We start from the raw sequence: 25,108 nt of genomic DNA, 5'->3' as shown, positions 1-25,108 counted from the left end.
TCCGGGTTCCGCAGCAACCACAGCACCAAGACTGCCCCCATCGCCGCCACCGATGACATCTAGTCCATGCTGGACAACGGAGAAACGGCAGCCCTCATCCTCCTGGACCTGTCAGCCGCCTTCGACACGGTCTGTCACCACACACTACGAACACGCCTCCACAACTCTGGGATCCAAGAGAAGGCCCTGGACAGGACCACCTCCTTCATCTCCGGCAGAACACAGAACGTCTGCCTTCCCCCCTTCCGCTCTGAAGCCACCGAGATCATCTGTGGCGTACCCCAGGGCTCATCCCTCAGCCCAACCCTGTTTAACATCTACATGGTACCGCTCGCCCACGTCGCCCGGTGACACGACCTCAACATCCTCACCTACGCCGATGACACCCAGCTGATACTCTACCTCACCAAGGACCCCCACACCACCAAAACCAACCTTCATGAAGGAATGAAGGCCGTTGCTGAATGGATGAGGAACAGCCGACTGAAGCTGAACTCGGACAAGACGGAGGTCCTCATCCTCGGATCCAACCCTTCGGCCTGGGACGACTCCTGGTGGCCGACCGCACTGGGAACCACTTCAACACCCACCGACCACGCACGCAACCTAGGGGTCATCCTCGACTCCACCCTCTCCATGACTAAACAGGTCAACACCGTCTCCTCCTCCTGTTTCAACACCCTCCGCATGCTCCGTAGGATCTACAAGTGGATCCCCACGGAAACGAGAAGAACAGTCACCCAGGGCCTTGTCAGCAGCAGGTTGGACTATGGAAACACCCTCTACGCAGGAGCCTCGGCCAATCTCCTGAGACGGCTCCAACGCATCCAGAACGCCTCTGCATGCCTGATCCTCGACATCCCACTCCGCAACCACATCACACCTCGCCTGAGACACCTGCACTGGCTCCCGGTTAACAAGAGGATAACCTTCAAGCTCCTCACCCATGCACACAAGGCACTCCAAAACACCGGACCAACGTACCTCAATAGACGACTCAGCTTCTACACCCCCACCCGCCAGCTCCGCTCCACCGACCTCGCCCTCGCTACAGTCCCCCGCTTCCGAAGAGCGACCTCAGGCGGCAGATCGTTCTCCGACCTCGCCGCCAAGACCTGGAACACCCTCCCCATTCACCTACGGCAGACCCAAGACCTGCTGACCTTCAGAAAACTCCTCAAGACCTGGCTTTTCGAGCAATAGCAGCATTCCCCACCCCAGCGCCTTGAGACTCTCACAGGTGAGTAGTGCGCTTTACAAATGATAAGATTGAGATTGATGCGGAGTGTCGTCAGTGATGTACTTTTGGGGAGGACTAATATCTGCCTAATGAAAGAGTTCTCGTTCTTTGAGAGGGGATCAGATGGTCTGTGGCCCCAGAATTCTGCCCCATATAATGCCGCTCCCCTACCCTGGGCTGTGTAAATTTCCATTGCTGGACCAAACATTTTGTGGATGCACTTCCTAGACATCTTTGCTATCCCCCCAGCTGTGTGTGCCAGCTTTAAGCTAGCCTTCTTGATTTGCGCTTTCCACTCCATTTTGTCAGTGAGTGTTAGGCCTAAGTAATCGAAAACAGTCACTTTCTCTAATGGTTTCCCATCCAAAAAAGGGTTTGGTCGCGTAGTATTACCTGCGTTGAAAACCAAACATTTTGTTTTTAGTGAGTTGATTTCCAAACCCCTGTTTTCACAAAATAGATGGAAAATCTCTAAGGCTCTGTATTCCCAGTGGGGACTTGGATAATAAGAGGGTATCATAGGCGAACATCAGGGCCGGAACCCTGTTGTTGGCAAGCCTAGAGGCATCTATGTCCCTCCCAGCATTCATAGCCTCCACTTGACCATTGATAAATAAGCAAAAGAGGGTCGGGTCAGGACGCATCCTTGTCTTACCCCTCTGTTAATTGGAATGGGGTCAGGAAACTCACTTTTTTTACCGTCCCTAACTTGAGCGTAGTTGCTTTCGTGGAGCCATTTCATCTGGAAACAGAGGTAAGGGGGGATCCCCAAATCACATAAAATGGACCACAATTTATCCATAGGGACCAAGTCGATTTTAGGTCCACATAGACCAGATAAAGGCCAATTTTAGGTCCACAAAGATCAAATAAAGGCTGCCTCCCTCCAAAAGCACTGTCTTCCAGTAAAGAAGTTGCAGCCTGATCAATTGTGGACATCTTGGCTCTAAAACCTACTTGGTATGGACTGAGTATAGAAAGCTCCTCCATCCAGCTTTTCATTTGTTCCAATAGCACGTATGCGTATATATTTTGGGTGACATATGAGGCTTATTGGACGATAGTTGGCGGGGAGGAGTGGTGACCCCTTTATGTAAGTTGGGATAATCTCCGCCCCCAGCCATGACGGGGGAATCGGCATTCCATATAGGATGGCATTAAACAGCGTCCATAGGTAAGGGGCCCAAATATTAGGTTTGTTGTATGGTAGGTTACCGGGATCTTATCTAGACCTGCCGCCTTCGAGGGGGATACCCTTCTCAGTGCTCCCATTATCTCTATCTATGACAGCAAAATTATGGGACTGCAGGGAAGCGCACTCATTAGTAGCTTGTCGTGCTTCTTCCTCTTCCCTTGTATAGAGGGCTTCAAAGTGGATCTTCCAAATTTCTGCCCCCAGGTTTGGTTCTATTGCCGACTTCTGTGGAGTCTGTGTTGACTAAATTCCAAAAGGAACGCATGTCCCTGGAACATAAGGCAGATCTCAAGCTTGCCCAGTTATCTACCTCCCACCGTTTTTTTTGCCATGTTAATTATATTTTTATGAGCTATCCGTTTGTCTCTTATCAATCTTTGTTTTTAATAGATGAGACTAGTGCTTTCCTAGCTGTCCAGCAGTCACCATTATACCAGGGGTAGCCCGTGGGATCTTTTTTCATAGGTTTTACTAGAGGGAAAAAAAGTTTGCCAAATCACATGCTAAACATTGGTGGTTCTTCCCAATTTCTGTTTGGGCAGTATCAGAGGCAACATTATAACTGACTTCTTCAGCGACCTCTAGATAGGGGATGATGGTTTAACCCCTTCCACGCTCATGACGAGCTGGGCTCGTCATGGTGTAGCCTCCTCGCACGCTCATGACGAGCCCAGCTCGTCATGAATAATGGAAAATGGAGGATCCCAGCACCGGGGGGGAAAACGCATAGCAGCCAAGTGGTTAATAAAGGGATGATATCTTTTCCTGCGAATTACAGAGAGCCCCCCATTTGACTCTCCTCCTACAATTGGATAAAAGGGGCCTAGATCCAATTGGATATTGATTTGCATAAATATCCATAGGGCAGAACCATACCATCTCTAGAATTAAGGCATTATGATCACTATCATGATGGGGAATGACCTTGAAATCAATCACCTGGTGCCAAGATTTGATGACCAACAGGATATAGTCGAAAATGGAGGAACAGCCTAATCTATTGTAGGTATGGTTAGCCGGGGAGTCATATTTAGTGTGCCCATTAAAGCCCTAATTGAATGGGTCAGTGTGAGGGTATTCATTTGGAGTACCAATGAGGTCCAAGCCCGGGTGGCTGGTGCATTCGGTTCTGGTATTGCCCAATGCTGATCTTCCTCATTGGGATCACTTCCAATTAAGTCTTTCAGAGGTTCATATTGACAATGGAAATCTCCAGCAAGAACCATTGGGGTATTATCTGGAATAGTGTGCAAAAAACTGGACAATTGTTCAAGAGTTGTTCCTGGCCATAGCTGACTGGGCAGGAATAGACATTAATTATGGCCACTCTGATCTTGGTGGAAAAGGTCAGGATGACACAGAGTATATTCCGTGAAGATGTCTGTACCTGTTTTGCAGTGCAACCCAGATGCACAGCAATCCACGTACAAAGTCCTTACGCAGGTCTACCCCTTCCTCCGCTGGTGGCTGCAAGGAAAAAGGTTGCGTAGCCTAGTCTATGGGTGCCCTCCCTTGCCCAGGTTTCTTGAAAAATGCAGATATCATTTGCATGAATGAGGGCTCCCTATTCTGGATTTTCTAGTTTAGAGGTAAGGCCCACAATATTCCACAATAAAACATGAAGTTCAGATAGGTTTCTCTGTGGCTGGTTTGAGTTATCACTAGCTACTACAGCCGGCTTAAGGCCATTCTCGCTCCCATCAGACTTAGTGGGTTTGATTGCTGTGGTTGACTGCCGCTGGGCTGTCGATGTTTGCCCAGAATTCAGTAATATATCTGGTGTAGCATGGGTATGAGTATGAGAGGGCCCCTCCACCCCCTCAGTTTGGACACTTCCCTCCCTGGCAGCCCTCCTTAATCCCTGTATTAGTTTCTGTCTAAGGCTAATGGAAATCTTAATCAGTATCCTCCCATTCGCGTAGTTTCCCCAATGATCCCTCTGCAAACTTAGCTCTGGTTTGGATGGCTGAGATGGTTTTACTCAATCAACTTGTTCTAGGGGTGCACATCTATTTACTCAATTGGTCCATCCCTGCACTGGGATTTTGCTTGAGCCGGTGTCTGAGTCCTGCTCCATGGACTGTCCATGGGCTGCTTTCTGGGATAAATCTCTGGGGTAGAAATACCCCAATGGAAGGGATCTGATCCCCTCTTCATGTCTTTGACTGTCCATACAACATGGGGATTTCTAAAATTGATTACAATAATGTCCTTATAACCTGTTTTTTTTTTAAATTGATTACAATAATATCACCAGGTGTGTCTTTTATTTTTTGGCCCACCCACCCCACCCTACATGTAAATAAAATCTCATTTGCATCTGTATAAGACAATTGGAGTTGATTTGACAGCCAAAAAATACATTTTGTTAAAGTCATAGTGTGATTCCCTTTGTCCTATTTTGAGTTCTGGGATTTTAGCTAGGATCAGAACATATGACGTGGAGTCTGGGGGGAGATTGATACATGGTAAGGCCTCTGTTCTTGGGCCCTGCCCCCCAATTGCTCTATGCTCCGGATCCGGGTTCTGTGTATTAGATTCAGCTTGAGTTATTCCTGGAATGGGTCTTTGCTTCCTACCATCCTCCATACCCTTTCTAGGCTCTTGGCTTTGTAGGCTAATAGCCTCACTTAGCATACTTGATACATTCGTGTGAGTGGCCCCATCCTCCCTATTCTGTATATGTGGGGGCAGGCTCAAAATAGGATCCGGGGCATGATCTTTTTCCTGGTGGGCACGGCAGGCTAAAGACATGCATTGGTTTTGCAGGACATCCACCCTAGAGTCTATTTTCCCCATGTAAGCATCAATTTATCAACCCGAGAGGTCAGAGTAGTCAACTCCTCTTTAACTATGTTTCTAATTTCCGAGTGTAGATCCCTTACCAAATAAGATACCCACAGTGGTTTTTCTATGCTTTCGTTCACATCCCCACCCAACACTTCCCTCTCCAAACCCCAATTTTTTACAGGATCTTTAGTGCCCCTCTTCTGAGCCTTCCCAACTTTTATAGCACTTATAGTATTCCCTCTCTTCCGTGGACCTGGAGGGGGATCCTCGATATGCACGTTCAGGGGCGGTGCTACATGGACCAAGGCCCGAGTCCTAGAATGGGCCCTTAAGGAAACGGGTTCCGCAGATTGTTGGACCGGTGATAGTTCTGGGCTTCTCGGGGAAGGACTAGGGGGCATATGTATCAAATACTCTATTTGCGAGTCTCAAATAGCGATTTTTTGAGAATCGCTATTTGAGAATCGCAAACGAGATGCAATTAAAAAATCACAAATAGTTAGCAATTCCTTGGCATTCCTTAATTGTGATTGGCAAATTGTGAATCACAATTAAGGAATACCTTCCCATTCATTCCTATGGGCCAGGAGGCCCATAGGAATGAAGGGGAAGACATTCTCAATTTGCGATTCGCAATTAGAGAATTGCAAATTGAGAATAATTTCAAGGGTTCAAGGGTGTCATAAGGACACCCTGATGCACCCCTGAAATGAACATTTGTGGGAATGTGGCGCACATACATGCCCTATGGGCATGTATGAGCGCCACATGGTGCTTTGAAAAATGCCAAAAAGTGCATTTTTCAAAGAAATCGCAAATTACCACCAACTTGAAGTTGGTGGTAATTTGCGATTTCTTAAAGAGAAATCAAACAACTTGGGTGCCTGTTACATCGCATTTAAGGAATTGCAATTTGAGATTCCTTATGGGATGATACATCTCAAAAGGCCTTTTCCCGTTCACAAACATTTGCGAAAGGCAAAAGGGCTTGATATATATGTACCTCTGTCCGGTGTTATTGATAACCGCCTTTCAGTTTGTTCAATTTCATTTGTAACTACCCCTATTGCCCTCTGCAGCATCCTATCTATCAAGGTTGGCTGATGGCTTTTTGGGGAATGGACAGTGAGTTTTGATTTTTTTCCCTGTACAAGTACGTCTCTCCAACGTGACTGCCTAATAAGGATGTATACTTTCTTGTCAGTATCCTTTGTAGCAAATAGCAGTACAATACGTGGGTTGGGTAGGACCAACCAGGGCTGCAGTATAGAACGCAGGGCTCCCTAACAGGAGGGGATACGCCCGAGTTAAGGAGGCAAATAGTCAGTTTTAGTCTTTCAGCTTGCCAATTTAAATAGCAAAAGCACCCACCTTATGAGCCTGCTACTTGCATATCTCTGTAGTTTAGGAAATGTTTTCCAACAGCAGGCCAAAGGGGAATGACCCTGCCCTGCCACCTCGTGGCGCTGATGGGCGCTGGAGGGCTCTGACCGGCGCTGACGAGCCCGACGTCGTGGCACACCCCAGTGTGTCCCTCGCTGCAGGGACCCTGCAATAGCTTTGAGCGCCTCTGGCGCAGCGAGAGTGACACAACTAGTGAGCGCCTCCTGGTGCGGTTGTCTCTGGATGTTAAAAGTCCCCCTTTGCGGTCGGTGGCAATCCTTACTGGAACCCCGTGCTGCGGGGGCCCTGCGATTGCTTTGAGCACCCATTTGCGGCCCTTGGAAAGAGTTCTGTGTGGCGGAAAGGTGGGGCGGGGAAGGGGCAGGGTGGGGGGTAGTAAACACCGGAATATGGATGATTGGAGTTAAGTTAACATTGAAATAATAATAATTAGCGCGCTCTGCATCGCATTTTGGGATTCAGGGCGCACAACGAAATTCATTTTATTTATTTCATTGTTTACTTACCTCCAATCATCCATATTCAGGTGGTTACTACCCCCACCCTCCCCCTCCCGCGCCCCACCTTTCCGCCCCATGCAACTCCCTCCATGGGCCACAACTGTGAGCACCTCTGGCGCAGTGAGAGTGAAGCAGCTAGTGAACGCCTCCTGGCGTGGGTGTCTCTTGAGGTTGAAGTCCCCCTTCGTGGACGGTGGCAATCCTTACGGACGTCCAACGCTGCAGGGGCCCTGATAGCTTTGAGCACCTCAGGCACAGTGGGAGTGATGCAGCTAGTGAGCGCCTCCTGCCGTGGGTGTCTCTAGATGTTGAAGTCCCCCTTCGCAGCCGGTAGCAATCCTTACGGGCGTCCCTAAATTATTATTATTATTATTATATACCATCACAGCCATAAATAAGGATTAGTTTAGGCCATATGTTTAAGAGAATTATCCCTTTACAGTCAAGAAACAAAGTTTTTGAGGAGGGTAGGTGATGCAGCCTGCAGCCTTGTTTCAAAACAGAGTGAGCATCTTCCATGTTAACCATTGTTTTTCAGTTAAAATATTACCTTATTAGTTCAAACACCGTACAACAGATCTTATTCCTATAGAACATTGAGGTTGCTCCAAGAACCCTTTCGTCTTCTTCTGTCCTTTCGGTGACAAGTGGTTTATTCGCAGCGGTACCAGGAAAAAACTCATTGGCTTTGCTCGACCTTGTTCCAATTGTTTTTTGTATTTGCGACTGTTTCCCATGGGCTTGTCCGTTCTTATTTATTTTCAGAAAACCAGATACAAGGTGCAATTCAGATTCCTAACCACCTACCAAAACAATAAAATATATATGATTTTACCATATTAAAGAAACTGATCAACACTAAGATTGTCAGTAAATAGTCAACTAACCATGTCAACATTCTGAAGGGGAGGGTGGAGGAGAATTGCATCTGTATAACACCGGACAAGAATATGTTGACAGGACTTATTTCCTGCCCAGCATGCTTTTCCTGCCCACCTGCAATTGTATGTAGACCTATCAGGGCATTTATTAGGTCCTACTACATCAGGGGGGACAGGGAGGAGAATACAATCAACTGTATACTCATCAATGTCAGGTCCCTGGTCAAAAACATCACGGAATGCGCAGAACTGATTAAGGACAAAAATGCTAAAATTGCATTTATTACGGAGACCTGGACAGATGCGGCCTCTGGACCGGATCTAGTTAATGCAACGCCTGCAGGCTACCTTAGCCGTGTTCTGGATAGAACCGGTGAAAGAGGAGGTGGGCTTGCTATCATTTATCATGCCTCTATCCAGGGATCATTTCAGGCGGTGTCCTCACAGACGTGTGAGGCACTGGGATTTAAGCTTTCAATATCAAATCACCAAACCTTCAAGGGCTGCCTCATGTATAGACCACCCGGGTCCAGGTCTCAGTTCCTCGAAACGGTGGGCACTTTCTTGGAGGAAGCCCTGTGTACCAAATCCTTTACCGCTCTAGGAGATTTTAATTTCCACTTAGGAGGGGGCTCAGACCCGGACACTTTAGCTCTGGTTGAAGCAATGCATGGGGCAGTACTGACTCAGGTGGTAAGGGGAGCCACACATACAGTAGGGCACACTATGGATGGCATTTTTACGAACAACCCGGACTTACATTTCATCCATACTGAGTCCATGGCCTGGTCAGATCACTCAGTTGTGCTTTTTAACATCCAAATGCCTCAGCTGGTTAGGGCCAGCCAGGATAGGAAGTCAACCAAGCTGTATAGACCCTGGAAAGAGCTTGATGGAAGGGCACTGGAGGATCGGCTCACATCCTCTATGTTTACTCTGCCTGCAGATGTAAATGAAGCCGCAGAGAAGTACACAGACTGGATAGATCGAGCATGTACTATTTTAGCTCAGCCTAAACTCTGTCGCCCCACTCGCACAGTACCATCTGCTCCTTGGGTTACCTATGAGTTACGAGAATGTAAGGTGATCTGTAAAAAATTAGAGCGCGTGTGGCGTACAGATTACCTTCAGGCAGACAAAATTAAGCTCCAAGCCAGTCAAAGGATCTATAAAGAAATGATTAGGAAGGCTAAAGGCACATATTTTACTGATCGGATTGAGGGAGCCAAGAACTCTACTAGAGAACTCTTTGACACAGTCGCCAGTTTGGTCACCCCCAAGTCAGTAATTGTTCCTCCAAGTTTGGAACTTTGTGAGACTCTCGCCAAGTTCTTTTTAAATAAAGTGGAACTGATTTTCTCGGCATTGGAACATCAAGTGGGGTTGACTCTTCTTGAAGGGACACACAGGACCCCTTTGGTCAATCCACATGAGGCGAAACTCTCTGGGTTCCGTCCGGTGAACTCGGAAGAGATAAAAAAACTGCTCCAGGCAACTAAGTCAGGCTCGCCTCAAGATCCCTGTCCAGCCTCAGTGGCACAGTTGGCAGCTATCCCTATATCGTGCACTCTTGCGGACCTTTTCAACCAGATGTTTGACATCGGAGAATATCCAACATGCTGGAAACGAGTGTCGATTGCCCCACTGCTTAAAAAACCAACACTCGATATCTCAGACCCCAATAGCTATCGGCCCATAGCTAGACTACCACTGCCAGCCAAACTCATCGAGAAAGTCTTGAATGCACAGCTTTGTGCCTTTCTCAGGTCCTCTCAGTGCTTGGACGTAGCCCAACACGGGTTCAGGGAAGGCCACAGTACTGAGACTGCCCTGATCAAATCCACGGAAGAGATCAGGAAGACGCTGGATGCAGGAGGACGGGCAGCTCTAGTACTCCTCGATCTTTCCGCGGCCTTCGACACGGTCCATTACAGTATTTTGGTGGATCGTTTAGAAGGCTGCGGAATCCAGGGGACGGCCCTGAGCATTTTGAAATCCTTCCTTGCCAATAGAGTCCAGGTGGTGGCCCTGTGAGATTTTGAATCTAGACCTTTCAAACTCCCAGGGGGGGTCCCATAGGGCTCCTCCCTAAGCCCCACCCTATTTAATATTTATGTTTAATCCCTCGCCCTGGTGATTCGATCATTTGGATTTGAATTAACATCTTACGCAGAGGATACACAGATCGTGGTATCTCTGCTCCCGGGGAGAGAAGAAGGAATAGCGGCTAGGTTCCAGGACTGCATGACTGCGGTGAGCTTGTGGATGGCAGGCAACTGCCTTAAATTGAACTCCTCTAAAACCGAGGGTCTTCTCTTTGGCGCTGATGTTAGTTTCTGGAGCCCTAAATGGTGGCCCCACGATATGGGAGCCCCACCCATCCCAGCAACGAAGGTAAAAAACCTGGGAGTTCTTATTGACAGCCAACTATCCTTCAAACCTCAAGTCAATGCATTAACCTCCTCCATCTACTGGATTATGAAAACCATTAGGAAAGTTCTCCCCTTCCTATCAGACAGTAGCAGGAAAGCGGTGGTGACAGCACTTGTGCTGTCCCGCCTTGATTACTTCAATAGTCTCTTCCAGAAAAGCCCAGCAGGGGCTGCTCAATAAACTACAGATGCTGCAAAACGCAGCTGTTCGATTAATTACTGGCCTGCCCAAGTTTGCACCGGTGGCACAGGAACTAAGAAAATTGCATTGGCTCCCGGTGCGTAAGCGGATAATGTTTAAATCATTGTGTATGGTGTACAAGGCAGTGAATGGACTGGGTCCATCCTTTCTTCAACAGCACTTTCAACTGTACACGCCAGGCAGACAGTTAAGCTCGGCAAACAAAAGGCTAGTTAAGACTATTCGGATTAGGAAAGCACGATGGGGAGGCCGAAGCTTCATCTCTGGAGCCTCCACCGTTTGGAATAACCTGTCCCTGGCTTTGAAACAAAGTACTAACCTGATGGCCTTCAGGAAAAATATTAAAACCTGGCTCTTTGGCCTTTAGAAACCGACGGACATCTTAGGGGAGACATCATATCATTTCAGCGCCAGGACACCGCTTGGTAAGAGTGCGCTTTATAAATGGTATAAATAAATAAATAAATAAATAAACATTCTAGCCCTCATCAAGTGGTATCTAAGTCAATCAATAAATCAAACATTTATAGAGCGTGGCAAATCCCCCACGAGGGTCTCTAGGTACTGGAGCTGGTTGCTGCTGCATGAAGGTTTGATCATTCAAACATCCAGGTCTTTAGATCTCTTCTGAAGTTATGGCAAAAAGGTGCGGTCCTAAGGTGCAGGGGAAAGTTATGCCAAGCCTTGGCTGTCAGGTGCAAGGAGTAGCGTCCTCCATTGTTGGCTCAACAGATTCATGGGGTGTCAGCGAGTGAGAGGGAAGCTGATCAAAGGTGTCTGGTCAGTTGGTGGAGAGTTAGGCGTTTGTTGATGTATGCCGGTCCTTCCTTGTGCAGGGTCTTGTAGGCGTGGGTCAGCATCTTGAACTGGCATCTTTTCTAAATCAGCAGCCAGTGTAGTGTCTTGAGATATGATGTGATGTGGGTCCATCGGGGGAGGTCGAGTATGAATCTTGCTGCTGAGCTCTGTATTGTCTGGGGTCTCTTCAGGGGGCGTGCAGTGATTGCTACGTAGAGCATGTTTCTATAGTCCAGTCTGCTGGAGATGAGGGCCTGTGTGACGGTCCTTCAGGTATCTGCCAGGTGCCACCTGAAGCTCTTGAGGAGTACCCAAAGAGTATGGAAGCAGGGAGATGGGACTGCGTTGACTTGCTTCTTCATTGTTAACTTGCTCTGCTAGATGATGCAGAAGTTGTGGGCGTGGTCTGTTGGGGAGGGAAGTGGGGGCTGCAGAGCTCCTTGGGCCACCATCCCTCGGTCCATGGAGAGGTGCTCTTCCCAAAGATGAGGACTTCTGTTTTTTCGGTGTTAGGTTTGAGTCACTAGTCCTTTATCCAGTTTCCATGTTCATCACACATCTGTGGAAGTTAGCTTTAGTAGTGGAGGGGTCTTCGGACAATGAGAGTATGAGCTGGGTATCGTTGGCACAGGAGATGATGTTGAGTCCATGTGAATTGACCGTGGCAGCCACGGGGGGGCATGCAGGTATTGAAGAGGGTCGGGCTGAAGGACAATCCTTGGTGGACTCTGCAGATGATCTCCTAGGCTCTGAGGTGAACGGCGGGAGGCAGATCCTTTATGTTCTGCTGGTGAGGTACGAGGTGAACCCTTTCAGGGCGTTTCCTTGAATGCCGATGTGGTGGAGTCTGTTGATCAGGATGTGGTGGGAGAGGGTGTCAAACGTGGCAGACAGGCCTAGGAGGATGAGAGGTGCTGGTTCCCAACTGTCCAGGAGGGCTCTGATTTTGTCTGTGGCTGCGATCAGGGCTGTCTCGGTGCTGTGGTTAGATCGAAATCCAGTTTGGGAGGGGTGCAGGAGGCTGTGGTCTACTAGTTGTTGGGTGAGTTGCTGGTTGATAATTTTATCATGGACTTTTACTGGATAGGGGAGCAGAGAGATGGGCCAGAAGTTCTCCATTTCAGTGGGGTCGGCGAATGATTTTCAGGAGGGGTCTCACTTCAGTGTGTTTCCAGTACTTAGGGAAGGAGGCTGAGGTGATGGAGGTGCTCAGGACCTTCCTAAGCTCATCCCTTATTATCTTGCTTCCAAGGTTGAAGATGTGGTGGGGGCATGGATCTGTGGGTGCTCCCGAGTGCACAGAGATCATGATGGAGATAGTGTCTTGCACTGTGAGGAGTTTTCAGTAGGTGAGAAGGTGTTTGGTGTTTGTTTTCGTGGGTCTAAGCCTTCTGATGATGTCTGCGGCAGAGGGTTGGTGTTTGAGGCTTTCATAGATGGTCGAGATCTTCTCATAGAAGAAGTCTGTGAGGTTGTTTCACAGTTCCTAGGGAGGAGTGATGTCATACTCAGTGGCGGCAGGACTGGTAAACTCCTTCACAATGGTGAAAAGTTCTTTGCTGTGGTTTGTGCTGGGTTTGATGCGGTCTGCTAGGGCCTTCTTGGTTTCCGTCAGGATACTGTGGTACTGGTTCTGAGCTGACCTGAAGGTGGTGTGGTCTTCTGTCTTTTGCTGGTGCACCACTTCCTTTCAAGTTGTCGGCAGTTGCATTTAGTAGAGTGCAATTCCTTGGTGAACCAGCTTGCTCTTTTGCTTTGTTCTTTGGTCCTGACTGTCTTGGTAGGGGCGATGGCGTCGGCACAGACTGTGATCCACTGTGAGAAGCTCTTGTTTAGGGTTGCATGTAGAGGCTGGAAGTTAAGAGTGAAGAGTGTTGTTCCACTGGTCTTTGGATACCTTTTTCCAGTCTCTTTGTGTGGATCTGGGGGCACGGTGCCTGGGTGGGTGGGTTCTGATATGCCGAAGTGTACGTTATGGTGGTCGGACTGGGTGAGTGGTGTGGTGTGGATGTCCTGACTGTCGCTGGAGGTGAAAATGGGGTTGCAAGTGTGTCCTGTGATGTGAGAAGGGTTGGCAATGAGCTGTGTGAGGTTGATGTTGCTCTTGCTTTCCAGGAGGTCGTTGGAATTGGAGTCACTAGGGTCATCAATATTGAAGTTGAGGTCCCCTGGGACGATGTAGTGCTCTGAGTTGATTGCGAGCCAGGCGACGGCAGTGCAGAAGGTGTGGCATGGTCGTGGTAGTCTGTAGACAAGGGTACCTCTAATGGTGCTTTTTCCGTTTGTGTGGAGTTGGAAGTCGAGGTGTTCCATTACTGTTATCGGGTCATCAAGGGATGTTGTGCAGTGAATGGTGTCCCAGTAGATGATGGCTATACTGCCTCTGTGCTTGTTGGTTCAGTCCCGGCCTCCCCTCGCTCACCCCTTAGATGCGCTACCTCCCAAGGGCTTCTTTGAGCTATGTAACATCTTTTAGTCAGTCTTTTGGTCACACAACACATGGGGAAACTCGATTGAAGAGGAACGCCCTGCGGCTAGCGGACCGTGCTGATTGTCCTCGAGTTCAGGATTTGCTTAATGTCTTGCCGGACCCGCTACGCGGGTCCCCCTTCGTCATTTGGAACTGTGGGGCAGAGGGGCTTGCGGGACTGAAGCTTGTTGTAATCTTAGACACCGGCAGGGCTGCGAGTAGTACAGCAGGGACTCAACTTCCCAGGAGTCCCTGCTCGTTACACCTGTGGCTGCTCTCCCTGCCGGTCACGCCCCCCGCCCTGTTATAACCTCCTTGGTCCTACCTGACTGCGGGAAACTCGATTGAAGAGGAACGCCCTGCGGCTAGCGGACCGTGCTGATTGCCCTCGAGTTCAGGATTTGCTTAACGTCTTGCCGGACCCGCTCCGCGGGTCCCGCTTCGTCATTTGGAACTGTGGGGCAGAGGGGCTTGCGGGACTGAAGCTTGTTGTAATCTTAGACACCGGCAGGGCTGCGAGTAGTACAGCAGGGACTCAACTTCCCAGGAGTCCCTGCTCGTTACACCTGTGGCTGCTCTCCCTGCCGGTCACGCCCCCCGCCTTAGCTCTACATAATCGACAGAGGATACCGCTGCGCGGGAGCACGCAGGAGCGCCCGGGGCTAAGCCCGGGCAAAGGGCGGGCCCTCTGAGGCCCTCCGAGGCCAGAGGAGGCTGGGCACCACATTATCATCTCTGTATTGAGGGGTGTATTGTCGTCTTCTTGTTTCCCTTCTTTTTTTGTATTCCTTTTTATTTTGATCGTTACGGTATCGGCTACCTGGGTGTTAGTGTGTCACTGAGTTTTTCCCTGCCGTTTTGATTAATCTATTCCGGGAAATGTCTCAAGCCACCCTGACTCCATCTGAGGAGGCGGGAGCCAAACAAAGCACTCTGGATAATTTTGTTTTTAGAACAGCCTTGACCTCCGATAGGGATTTAGTTTTAGCAGAGCGACGCGCCAACAGGCGCCGATCGATTGAATATATTAAAAATAATAGATCTACACAGGGCCCTGCCACGCCTACATCACCATTGATATTTGATAAAGCCGACGGCTCTACGAGTCCTGAGCACCCGTTGGATTCCAGTATTCCCCTACTATTTCAAGTTAGGGATACTCCCCCGGAATCATTGTCCGCCCTAAATCCTACCACTAATCTTTCCGCTTCACTAATTAGCATCCACGACGAGGTGGAACTTTTCAAAGATGATCTGTTAATAGTAACCGAGCCACCACTTAAGTCTATCGTTTGGCCGGACGATGTGAATACCCACCGTCGTCCTGGCCCCCCGCCGAATAAAAGGCGTAGAAAGGGTCCTGGCCAAGTTAAGAAAAAAACGGTGTCTTCCTTTTGTTCTAAGAAGTCAGCTCAGGTACATTCTATTCCATCCTCTCCACCAGTGAAAACCTCCCCCGTTATAGAGCAGCAGGGAATAGATTTTATGGGGGGCATTGAGAAAATGATTAGATCCTTCACCTTGCCCCTGGTCGAGAGGCTAAAGAGGATAACGGTGCAATTGGAGGAGATAGAGAAACTTATCAAGGGGCCCGTAATGTCCACTAAGGGTTCTACTGTGAGATCTCCTGCTCCTACATATAGTAAAGTTACCAAGGCTCCTGCTTCTCGGCCCATGGATAAGCAGCTTAGTAATATTGTGTCATCTGCGGGTTTATCTTCTGGTCAAGCAGTTAATAAAACGGATAGTGTAATAAGGGGGTGTTTGACCTCAGGAAGTGCCATATCTAAGCCTTTAGTTGTAACTGACCCAGCGAAGACTCATATATCTAAAAGACATAGAGTAAACCTTCCCCCAGAGGCTGTCCCATTTGTAGTGATTCTGACGGCTGTCCCAGTATTAGAACAGGGAAAGAAAGAAGATCAATTCCAACTTAAAAGCAAAGCCATTCACTGGCTTAAACAGAACCGACCTCTACCCCCACACTTAAACGGCGAAATCCTTATGGTACGTCGTCTTGCGTGGCTGGGCCCCAGCACTAGAAACATCTCAGGGGATATTATTATAATCAGCTTTAGGGACAAAAGGGCGGTTAGTTATATCCTTAATTGGTCTTCCCCTTCGGGCAGCAGCCCGATTGTCCCTAGAGATCTGCTCTATTTCTATCCTAGAGATTTGGTAAGCCCAGTCAGGAAATCTAGCTCTTGGATTGCTAACGTGGACAGATCAATAAGACCACCAAGGAACCCACAATTCAACTATATGAGTAGACCGCGTTATTCTCACTTAGAAGGTCTCCATAACGCCCCAAGACCCCTAATTCCACCACAGCCAGTATTTCCAGCTTACCCTGTCCGTCAGACTTATCCAGATCATCGGAATCTTTTCCCTAACAGTCCATATGCTCCACCTGTCCCTTGGCCATCTAACCAGTTCCAAATTCCTATCTACAACCGGTACGATGGCTTGTGTGACCTGGAGGGAGTGGACTGACTGAGCGGAAAATCACTTGTACAGACCTGTCTGAGACATTCTTCAAAGCTTCCATTTTCTGATAACGGTATTGATGTCATAGTAGGTCAACAAAACAAATTAATCTTACAGAATGTTTCAGGGGCTTGTTTGGAATCTGGCTTTGTATCCCTCACTGTTTTGGATTGTGAAGCTCCAGAATCACACGATTCCGGCATTGGAGCGAATATGTGTAACTTGGGCCCTGCAAGTGTGGAAGTATCCATAGTTAAAGCAGTTAGGCAGTCTACTGTGCCCTTGACAACATGCAGTAACAGTATATTGGCTACCAACTATGGCGTTCTATTTTGGAACATCACAGGCATTAAGGACAGGGTTCTGGATTCCTCCTGGCTTGAATTTGTAAATGCATTTGGTATACTGTGTTTCCAAGAAACTTGGTCAATTGAACCTGTTCATCTTAATGGGTATAGCACTTTTCATGTTCCAGCCCTTCCATCCAAACGTGGGAGAAACTGTGGTGGGATGTGTATATACATCTCTAACCTTTTGGGTGCTGTGAAAACTAAGCTTGTTACCCAGGGAAGTTATTTCCAGATTCTTTCAATCCGGATGAGTGCTAAGGTTGATATTATTTTGATTAACATCTATAACAACCCACTTAAATGTTCACTAACTGATACGGTTCTTTTACTGAGCAAGGTTTTGCAGGGGACTATCATTCCAAATGGGAGGGACTGTATTATTGTTGGTGGGGGGGGATCTTAACCACAACTTGTGTGATCTAGTAGCTAGGGGGTGTGGACCCATGGGGACAGATGTAGATGATTTGACCCCACATTTTTCTCATCGGGACGGGGGGGACTTACTGAATGAACTGCTGGCATCTTTTAATTTAAATTTTGTAAATAGATTATGCACTCCCTTTGTTGATTTCAGTGCAACCTTTGTGGGGAGAGGCCCTGGTACCACCATTGATTATATTGTGGCATCTGAAAGTTATGCCTCATGGTATTTTGATTTTTGCACCCATCTGGTCGGGTTCAGTGATCATCTTCCCCTCTCCTTTACTATCAGATGTCCACAGGCCCAACATAATTCCCTGACAGAGAGATTGTCATGGTTGAAATCTTGCGAAATGCCTAGATCTAATGGGTACACTATTAAATGGAGTTGTAATGATGCAGAGACCATGCATAATAAGATTGTCAGGGGTTCTCTTGCTCACATTGAGAGGTGTTTAGATGAAGAGACTTCCAGTGATGATGTGCTAAAAGCTTTTAACACTATCTCTCATAATATCAAAGATAGTCTGTCTCGGCGTGGGAGAGATACTTCTCACTGCACATCGACTAACTCATGGTTTGATGCGGCCTGCTCTAAGGCACATTCCCTTCTGAAGGCAGCTTTACACAAAAAGATTAGGGACCCGGTAGAGGTGGCTATTTGTAGAAAAAACTATCGATTGTCCAGAAGTAACTGCAAGAAAAACATTAAACAGGAGGCCTGGAATAATTTGGTTCATGCAGCCCACTCTAAGGACAGCGCCCTAGTTTGGCGTGCAGTTAATGCACCGTTTTTTAATACCATAAATAGAGCGAGGATTGAGGTCGCCATTAGCGAATCCTCCTGGATTGACTTCTTTTCGGAAGTCTACAATCCAGGGGAGACCCTAAAACTAGTTAATTTGGAGGGCCCCGAAAAAGAGGCATTTCGGACCTCCAATCAAGTTAATCTGGGAATCTCAAACGGTGAAATGACCACCGCCATAAAACAGAGTAAGGGTAGGAAGGCCCCGGGAATTGATGGGGTACCTATTGACCTGTTTAAACATTCGGTAGACTTATGGTCCCCTATCCTGAAAAGAGTCATGGATGCAAGTGGTGAGCTGGGCCTTCCCAAATCCTGGCGTGATTCCATCCTCATCCCTATTTTTAAGAAGGGAGACAGACAGAGTCCCTCGTGCTATCGACCCATCTCCCTTCGTGATTCTTTTATGAAGATTGTGGGAAGGGTCGTCCTTAACCGATTATCATCTTGGGTTGAAGACGTAGGAGTCCTATCCCAGGTCCAATACGGTTTTCGAGAGGGGATGGGCACCATTGAGCAGGTTTTAAATTTTACACTCCTTCAAGGAAAATATGTACAGGCCAAGGCAGGAAAATTGTATGCGGCATTTGTCGATCTCAGTGCCGCGTTCGATTGTGTTAGGCACGATCGGCTGTGGGAAGTACTGGAAAAACTCAAAATAGGCGAGTCTATTATATTTTTAAGACAATTATATGCAGGGGCTAGGGCGAGATTCGGTGTCAATGGTGAATGTACTAAACCTTTTTATGTGAAACGAGGGGTGAGACAAGGGTGTGTCCTTGCGCCCCTCCTTTTTAATCTTTATACGAACGATCTTGAAGAGGTTTTGGCGTCTAAAGTTATCGATTCACCTAGAAACAACTCTAAACAGGTAGTGTCCCTATTATATGTGGACGACGCCGTTATTATGGCTAGAACTGAGAGGGGTTTGCAGTTAGCCTTAGACTCATATATTAATTTCATGGATCACAGGGGATTGTCCCTAAATGTAAAGAAAACTTTTGCAATGGTTTGCACCAGAGGTAGATCCAAAACCTGCAAATTGTTTGCTGGTAGGGATAAAGTACTGACTACTAAAACCTTCACATACTTGGGAGTAGTACTGGAGGCTGCTGGACACTGGGGTCCAGCTCTTAAGAGTAGAACCCTTTCGTTTAAAAGAGGCACTGCAGCTCTCATGGTCTTTTTGCGTAAAATGGGTAAAAGACCTCCAGTTATTTTACTTAAGATTTATTCTGCCAAATGTGTAAGTACAGCGATCTATGGGGCAGGCGTCTGGGGCATTCTTGATTCTAGAGAATTACAATTCGTAGAAAATGCTTTTTTAAGGTTTATTTTAGCTGTTCCACCTAGTACTGCAGTGTATAATTGTCACGCTGAGCTAGGGGTCTGTCACATTAGCGACTTGATTGCGATGCAGCCATTACTTCTCTGGCATAGGGTTTGGACTGCTGACGAGCTAGTTTTAAACAGAGAAATCTTACTCGACGTCATGGCCCTTGATAATTCTCACAAAATACCCTGGCTAACCTACATTCGTAAGTTTTGCCTTGACTTGGGTAAACCTGAGTATTACAATGAACCGAGGGGGCTATGTAGGATCACGAGGGTAGGTCTTAAGAAAGAATGCTGGGCTCATCTGGAATCATTGAGGCTTGCGGCAGAACTGAACAAAGTTTCGGTTCTTCGTCATCATTCTTTGCTCACCTCTGTAAATATGCAGTCTTACCTGATCTGGTGCTCTAGAGGCTCTGATAGGTACCTACTCACCAGATTCAGATTTGACATCTTTTTCCGCTTAGTGTCCTTCCCTCAAATAAATGATTGGTCCAAAAAACTTATCAATTGCCCGTGCGATGGGAGATCTGTTCAATCTACTCTGCACGTGATTTGTTTTTGCGGTTTTCATCATAATGAAAGAGTCCGATGGATCAAACCACTTTTGAAAAAATTTGGCTCATGGCGACACTGTCGGATTGCTTTGTTGTATCTCCAGCTCTTAAATGATGAATTTTGCGTGACAACTATGACTAATTTTTTAAAAAGTGTCTTTTTAAAAAGGAAAACTCTATTATGTTTTTAAAGTCATTACATACGCTGTTACCTATCTTGCATTGTACTGTTTTTTACAAGTTTGATTATTGTTGATGTTGATGCTTTTATGATTCTTTATTTTCACAAAAATCGAATAAAGCTTTTCTACCAGTCCCGGTGTGTTAACTTGTCACCTTCGGAGATCACTGTGCCGATGTCGGGTGCGGAATTTTGGTTTACCCAGGTTTCTGTGAGGAAGATGACATCCATAGTGAGGGCGGAGATCATGTCCCAGACCTCCGTGGTGTGTATGCTGAGGGAACGTACATTGAGTAGGATGCACTGGAGTTGTGACATGGTGGTCTCAGTTGATGTAGTGGGTGCAGCTGTCTTCGCAGTGTCGCTGGTCTCATTGACTACTTCGGTGCTGAAGATGAAATGTCAGTGTCGTCAGGAGAACGGTCATCTAGTGGTGAGCGGGGATGTGCAAAAGCAGTGGTGTTGGTGCATCCTGGGTTCAGAGCTGAGAGGTCAGCTGCGGTGTATGATTGTGCGGTGGAAGGGCCAGGGGTCCTGGCACTGGGAATGGTCCAGGCACGCACAGGCTCAGATGGACTTGCCTTTGGCGCACCAGCAGCTTAGCCGCGCTTTTCGTAAATATTCCCTCCACATAGTAGAACCCCACCCTCAAAAAACTGTGCCACTCAGAAATAAAATCGGAACACAGTTCTTCAAAGAAGAAATGGAAATTTGAATAACGATATAAACAAACATTATATATTGTCTAAAACGTGATGCATTGCCTATCGGAACAAAAAAGAGGCGACGATTGCCAGGCAGTTTCAAGTTGCCAATTCAAATTGATCTTTTGAGGACCAGTGTACAGAGCATCACGTTACGTCAAAACTCTGGTAAGAGCCTAACAAATACACGTGACTGACACAAATAGACACTTGACTCCCCCATCTGGTAGGGCCCTCCCAACCTATTGTACATTGACTAGAGGGAACTAGTGCCCATCTCCATTCTTTGAAGGAGGCACTAGCCAAAGCAGAGGCATGAAAGTCATATGCTGTGTTCGTTTCCATGGCTAGCTGGTGACGTTTCTCAGAGGACTAGAGATCGCGTCCGAAGTCATCGAATGACAAATTAGCACAAGACACTTTTTATTACACTAAATGGGTGCAAACTGTTTTTAAAAAAAAAAATCTTGAAAAAAATGAATTGACTAATTAAAAATAGATATAGCTTGTCAGCCTTGTGATAGATCTCTGGAGGGGCTCTCTGCCCCCTCATTCGACATGTATCATGTATGTGTTTGGCAAGGCCCGGGATCAGCAGGCGGCATTGGCCTAAGTGCTGGGACGGCACTTTATAACTTCCAAAGGGATGGGCCACAGAGGTCTTTTGGCACACATATTTCAGAAACGCAATCATGAAGATTTATAAAATGTGGCTGGCTCGGTGACAAGAGCAATCTGTGGCCCGTGAGTTAATGCTAATGAGGGCGCTCGCTGCCGAGAGGGAGATTTACTGCCCTGGGCAAATGTGAAGAGAGCAATATTTATAACGTGTTTCGTTCACAAACTGCAGAGGAAGCAAACTATTATCTTTAGTGTGTGTTAGGGGACCTGCATTAAATAGAGAAATGAACATTAATAATACTGCTTATTTTTTGGATTTATGATTGTGTGTTATTGTTTAAGCCGCAACATCCTTTGGAGAAACACAGCTGCTGCCCAGTGGTTCTCAGCAAGAAATGAATTGCCGGACAGTGTGAAGATGGTATGGCTTGGGGATCCGGCGTGCGTGCGTCACACAAATGTCAAACCAATTGGCTTTGTCAACGCTTGATTATCAAACAGAACTGTGGAGAGAGCTAAGGCAAAACCATTTGAAAAATCAATTCTACATATACAAGCACCGTACGAATCTTAATTATTTTATTTTGCAAGTATTTGCCACAAAAATAAAAAATAAACATGCTTTCGTCGAAACTGGTGGTATGTTTGTAATAAAAATGTTATGTAAAAAAAATATTCAACCATCCTATATATATTAATAGAACATCACAGGGGACGTATCATGTGGGAAAATGCACTATAAAATTGTGTGCAGTGGCGGCACGAGGAGTACATGTGTGCAGTCGATTGTCCCCAACACGTGCGGGAAGCCAGATATGGCGTAGAAGCCTTGCTTGGTCTCCAGCTGTTCCTGCGCAGTGTGTGGGAAGTAAAGGTGCTGTGGTGCCAAGCTGATTATGGCATCCAAGACAGGCGTGAGGAACATGGATAGGGCTGGCTGTGAGACTCCTCCGACTCTGGTAGCTGTTGGTTTGAAGGTCCCAGAGGCCAACAGGCGCAGCACAGCCAGCAGCTTTGTCTGTGGAGGGATGTTGGTTGTCTGCTGCGTTGGTACCATCAGCCTGTGGGCAATGATGGTCAGGATGTGGAGGGTGGTTGTCCTTTTTTAGCCTGTAGTGGACAATGACATCCTCTGGTGTTAAGTCTATAAGGCTAGTGCGTTTTCTGAAGGTCTGCTGTCTTTGTCTGCGTTATCTCTGTGGTAGTCTTGAGGGGGAGAGAAGGGTCAGGGGGTGGTCCCGGGGGTGGTGGCGGTGGGTTTTGTGGCCCTCTTGGGGCTCCTAGCTGCATGATCAGCAGCTCCATGGCATCTGTTGTTCTTCTGGTGTGGCTGTGGGCTGGGCTCCCATTTCTGGTGCAGGTTATCGTCTGACTTAATACCAGGTAGGAGCAGGTGTTAATTCCCTGCTGCTAACACACCTTATTGCATGTTTTGTGATATTATCGCCAATCTGGCTGGTTGTTGAGAATGTTGCAAAGTGGTGTGGATGCGGCTTTTTGCACGGGAAGGCCTACTCTGCATCTCATTAGTGTTAGTTGCCGGTGTAATCAGTGGCGATGTATTTTGCGGCTGCTATTGCAGGAAAACTGCCAAACTCGGCTGTGAGCACCAGCTTGTGATTAGGGTGATAAATCTATCGCCAGTTTGGCTGCGATAAAGTGCCGCTAACTTGGCGATAAGTCCTTGAGAATATGCCCCATTGTCTCATGCTGTGTCTTTTGGTAGGCAGAAGCAAACTTTGAATGACTGCTGGAAACACCAAAGGATGAAGTGGCATGACCCAAATCACCTCCAAGTATTTATATTAGGGTGTATTATTTATTATTGCCTTTTATTTTAGTGCAGTGATGCTCTTGGCAAGCTCACAAGAATCTAATGCTTATTTGCTGTAGTATTAGTTTTCAGATATTTTTGTCAGAACTCGCTCCCAGTGCTCTCGGGTCATTCCGTGGCTAATTAAAATCGAAAGGGGGGCGTAGCTCGCGGAGTATCGCTACAGGGAATTCTCTGGAGTTACCAAAAACACAATGGAATTCCATGGAGTTCTGCATGCAGGCGGAGTTATTGTTCGACAAGAAAAACATCCACCAAACTTCACTGATAAATCATACAGCAGTCTGGCACAAGGCATTAACCTACTAAAAAGTAAACACCAACATCACCTAATTATGAATATTATCTAATTACAAATCATCAATGCGTCAACACCATCTCGCAAACCCATTGGAGCCACATTAGAATTAAGAGCATACCACACATCTGACTACAAGACGTAGCGAGTCCCACAACGAGCAGGAGCAGCACGCGGTCAACTCCGTTACGAGTAGCAGCTCTACCACTGCAGTCTGGCTCTTGATTGACTATATTAATTTCTAGCAGGCGTGTGGGGAAGGCTTATGAAATCCAGGACCTAGGGTGCTTGCACACACTACATATTTAACACTCACCCTTCTGCCACGGTTGCCCTCCCCTTCCCTGTTGCTGCTGTCTCCTGCTCTGCTCCTCAGCTCCAGGGAAGGGAAGCAGGAGTTTTGAGTAGGCTGCCTGAGGTTGTGCAGGGGCTGTTGCTACTGTTAGCAGCGTCGGTCGCCATCTTCCTCATCAGCACCAATGGCCACTGAGCGGAAACATCACCATGCTGGGAAGGGGGGTGGGGGAAGAAGGGGGCTCACTGGTACTCTAGCGCTGACAGGACAGGGCACGAGGGTGAGGAGGAGGAGGAGACATCAGGAGGATCGTAACAGGACTCTAACAAACTGGAGCAGGAGAGGAAGAGCAGGAAAGGACTCATCATAGAGAGGCTGGCCCCTCCCGACTTCATGACCGGCCCGGAGAGAGCGGAAGTGGGCACTCTTCTGTTCTCATTGGGCAGAGTCATCCACAGTTTATTTTTTTTGACTGATCCTCCAAGCCCCATTGTTGCTGTATTGCATCGGTAAACTCCACTCCATCAGGGTTGTAGAGTTTTTGCCGACCTACACACTCCAAGTGGAGCGCGGAGTGGTATAACTCGGAGAATTCCACCGGTGGAGCGGTCAGAGTTTAATGCCCACCCCTACTAAAATTATATTGTCTGTCCTGGGATGATAAAACAATAATAGAGTCTATAGAATACCATTTCAAGATTGCAGCAATGTTTATAATCATGTTTATAATCATTCAGCAAGTGCCACTAGTGATCGAGGTCTGACAAAAGCACCTGAAAAGCATCTGAAAAATGTATGATGATGAACAAAGGCAACTTTTGTTTCTGTAACACCCATTAGAGAAACTTTCCAGTGGACACATAAAGTATGTGATTGCCAATCATTCAAGCCAATGAGGAAAGATTTCAGAGCAAAAAAGCCACTGGATGAAGGAATATGCCAAAAGCCCCTTGGCATAACTATTGAACATAAAATGTTTTCCATTGATGGAACAAGAGCAAAACGCATCAAATCTAAAATAGATATGGATTCAATATGTTTATTCCCTTGTTATGTGTCATCACATCATATTTTCAAGAGAGGTCCAGCATATCATGAAATATTAGCACACAACTTTAAAGCGCCTGTCATAGATTGCTCTTTGCGGAAGACTCTGGGTTCTTTATTGAATATAAATTGCACAGGGAAAATCGAAAGAAGACATAAGGCAAAATAAATCCCAAGTAACACAGTATACTGATGGAGCCCTGCAAGGATCAAAGCTAAAATATGAGCCAAGGAAGGGTGGGGGAACAAGAAAGGTGGAGTT

The sequence above is a fragment of the Lissotriton helveticus genome, chromosome 3_1 (genome assembly GCF_964261635.1).
Source record: "Lissotriton helveticus chromosome 3_1, aLisHel1.1, whole genome shotgun sequence".
NCBI lineage: Eukaryota > Metazoa > Chordata > Amphibia > Caudata > Salamandridae > Lissotriton > Lissotriton helveticus.
Note: the sequence above shows the minus strand (reverse complement) of the source record.